Source organism: Medicago truncatula, chromosome 8 (assembly GCF_003473485.1).
Source record: "Medicago truncatula cultivar Jemalong A17 chromosome 8, MtrunA17r5.0-ANR, whole genome shotgun sequence".
Lineage (NCBI taxonomy): Eukaryota > Viridiplantae > Streptophyta > Magnoliopsida > Fabales > Fabaceae > Medicago > Medicago truncatula.
Window position 1 is genome coordinate 15865478 of NC_053049.1, and position 3723 is coordinate 15869200.

The following is a 3723-nucleotide window of genomic DNA, read 5'->3' on the forward strand; positions in this document are numbered from 1 at the left end:
ATGTGTCAAAATTCATTCTGATTGGATGTTAAGAAAACATTAAATGAGATGAGAAATATGAAGATATCACGTGTTCTTTTAATTTGAAGGAAGTTAAATGTTTATTACATAGAGATATATAGACATATAGAGATAATAAGGGTTTTCAAATTGTCAAAAAACAAATTAGGGTTTTCAAAGAAACCAATCTCACTTGCCGCTGCTGCTCTCTCTCACACTATTATCTGCCACTGCTATCCCTAACCCTCTTCCGCAACTTATTACTTTTACCTTTTGTTCCTTCCATTCCACCAAATGTAAACAAAAAGCTGTCATGAGCGAACCCTTGGTATGTTTAACTACAAACAGGTATGCCTTAGATCTAATTCCACTTTTTTTGTAGTCAGATTAATTTGTAACCTATTTTCCTCTAATTTCTGCTAAAATTGTTGCAGCTTCATTGTAGAGATTGGATGTTGTTCCTTGATAATGATTTCGATTTCAACAACAAGTGTAATTTCTTTGATTAAAAAAGTGAATGTGAGTAAACATGTCAGGAGCTCAAGTAGATGTCTGCATATGGTATGTTTCTCAAATCTGCTCTCTTTCTCAAGCCAATGAGGTTAGGTCTCATAACATGGTGAATCACAATTGTTGGAAGATACTTCGTATCTAGTATCCACCAAAAAAAATTTAGTAGCCACCACCATCTTAATTTGTAGAATAGGCAAGAACTTTAACCTTTTGCAAAACTGTTAAGAATTGTGTGTTGTATGAGTATGTTATGAGATATAAGTTTTTTTAAAAAACATTTTTGAAAATTAGTTTTATCAACAAAAACTTATGCTAACTTAAAAAGCAAAATCTAATATTTACTAGTTAACCTTTGACTTTCTTTGAGGTATATGCTTGAATAACATACACATATCATTTGTACTTTTCATATTTATTAGGTATTGACACTCATATTTATGCTTATCCTGAAAGAGATGAAACTCTTATCTACTATATAGAGTATCAAAAAGTAAATGTTAATAGTACCCTCTTTATTCACGAAATGTTTGCACTGAGGATTTTGGTACATGGTGATATGTGTGATGCAGGGATTACCAACAAGGTGGCAAAAACTCTCACCTCAAAGCTAAAAAACTCATTGACGAAATCCGTTATTGGTTCACTCAATCCAATGGTAAAAATCACTTAATTCCAGTTTATAACTCGAATTTGTTTTATTCTGATTCTATACATTGTTCCTTCCCAGAGCCACTTCATATCGATGACTTGAAAACCCTAATCTATGAAGGCATGGTTGCTGCTTTCGATCTAAAGATTTGTGATGGAAGCATTGGAGATGTATGTTGTTTTCATTTTAAACACTTATATGTTTACTCGCATTATTGACTTATTAATTATATGTTCATTAACTCTTCTAATCAAATATTTAAATCGATATCGAGTCAAAAAATTTCCTACATTTTTTAGTGTAGACTTAGACAAAATTAGTATTTTCTGACATGAATCAAAAATAGTTTTTTTTCTTTATAATATTTAGGAATCAATATTTTTTCTTCATTTAGAGTTATACATTTATTGTGAGCCATAGTTGGATGCTATTCTCATTTTTGGATGTCATATTTACTGGTTTCCATTAGAGATCATACTCATGGGGTTGAGTTTTATATTTCAGGTGAAACAGTACATGATTACGCAATGTTGGAAGGGAGGCAAATTAATGCCTCTAATAGGGATTTGAGCTATAGCCCTACACAGTCTAAGTTAGCAATGATAATGTCCCTGCCTGCACAAGAGGCAGCCACATATTCTGCTCAAGCATTTTCTGAAGTGAAAGCCATCCTAGAGGAAGTTGAAGAAGCAACAGAGGAAGGCTGAGGCTTCACTATACTATGGTAAAAGTTTGTGTGAATTTCGTTTAGAAACTAAATAATATTGTTGAATTTTCGTCCACCACCGTTTGATAATCTTTTCTTTTAGGAATCAATATTCTTTAGAATAGTATTTTTAATTCTTCTAAAAATAAAAAAATTATCCTCTTGCAGCAGTACCGGAGTGAAAATATTTGCAGCAACAATTCTACTTATATCTCTGACATAGAGAGAAAATTAATTAGTATTCATGTAAACAATTAATTAGTATTTTTCTTTGAATGTCTATCACTTGACTGTGTTGTATTTTGGTTGCAGTCTTATTATTGTCTAGATATTGAGCAACATATCTATACATATCCCATCATCATACACTGTGCTAAGAGAAACCGAGATATTGGCCTAAGGTCTGACTAGAGGAGAGGATAACGGAATCATACATGATTTCAAGTGACATCAGACATTTGAAGTGTTCAAGAAGCTGTTCAGCCGCCATTGCTGTCTTTTTGGCTAAAAGATATCTAAACCTAATCTTTGAGTTTGAATGGCACCATCGATCTCGTTTGTTGGTTCCATAAAAACGGTACTAAAAAATTATCATTTACATGGTTGCTGTTTCAGTTTAAATCATTTACGACTTGACTTTGTTTTGCTTTTCTGATTGGCAAGTAAATGTCTGTTTTTTTTTTTACACTTACTAGTAAATGTCAAGTAACGATATTCCCAAATGAGTAACGATTTTCTTGAAACTATGTCCAATGATCAAAAAATTAATGCAAACTTACTTCATTTTGTTTTGGGATAAACATGATATTTTTGGATTCAATATGTTTTCTCTGTCTATAAGTAACTAATTGCATTGGATGAAAACACTTCTTGGTATGATGTTTTTTTTTTGCTTTGACATTTTTTATGGGATATGGTTGTGTTAATTGTTTATCTTTGATGTTCTACTCTTGGTTAAACTTTACTATATTCAGATTTTAAGAAACTAAATAACTTTGTTGAATTTTTATTCACCATGGCTTGTTTTTTTTTTTTTTCTTTTCATTTTTCCTTTTTGTATGATATCTTATCATTCTTTCAAATAGTATTTGTAATTATCAAAATAAAAAACTATTCTCTTGTAGAATCAACAACTGAAATTATTGGCAGCAGCAATTCTATTTTATATCTTTGACAAGTTTATGAACATAAGTATTCATGTATCCTTTTTTCTTTGAATGCTTCTCACTTTAATGTGTTGTATTTATCTGTTGTATTAGATGCTCGGTTTTTTGTTTTTCAACTCTTCTAGCTAATTGTCGTATAGATTTTTCAATCGTATGTTTCTTTCTATTTTCAGATGTTTCGAATGATCAAAAGGAAGAAGAAAGTCTTTCAGCGGAGGGAAAAGAAAGTCTACTTTGTGGGATGTTAAGTCAGAAGTTCAAAAGGGTGGCTCCATAAAAATGGAACTCAAAAATTTTATTTATTGATATTGATCATGTTTCAAATTATCTTTTACATAGCTTTTGATTCGGTTTATTTCATTTATGAATTCAAATTATACCGTTGATTTTGTTTTTCTTTTCAAATTGGCTAGTAATTGTAATGTCTACTAATTATATGGTCTAAACTCCGACCATCTCTTTTTTTCAATTGAAAATACCTTTCATAAGTATTAGGGTGGTAGGAGCGGGAAAAAAAAATCCCATTTTGGTTTTTTTTTTTTAAATCCGAAGTGGTGTTAAATAATGTCTACAATATCTAAAAAAAAATAAAAAAATCTACCGTGGTAGCTGGATTTGAACATAGAAAATGTTATATTTACACCTCATGTGGGTGTATACACCATTAAACAAAAAAAAAAAAAGAGAAA

At 30.7% G+C, this 3723-nt stretch overlaps 1 long non-coding RNA gene across 1 annotated transcript; it reads left to right on the forward strand.

The window, feature by feature from the left end:
- Positions 1-440: 440 nt before the first annotated feature.
- Positions 441-3481, forward strand: LOC11424052 (uncharacterized). The gene is made up of 6 exons (XR_003007541.2): positions 441-561; positions 1083-1168; positions 1241-1332; positions 1667-1886; positions 2181-2445; positions 3208-3481. It is a non-coding gene; the product is annotated as an uncharacterized lncRNA (long non-coding RNA).
- Positions 3482-3723: the final 242 nt, after the last annotated feature.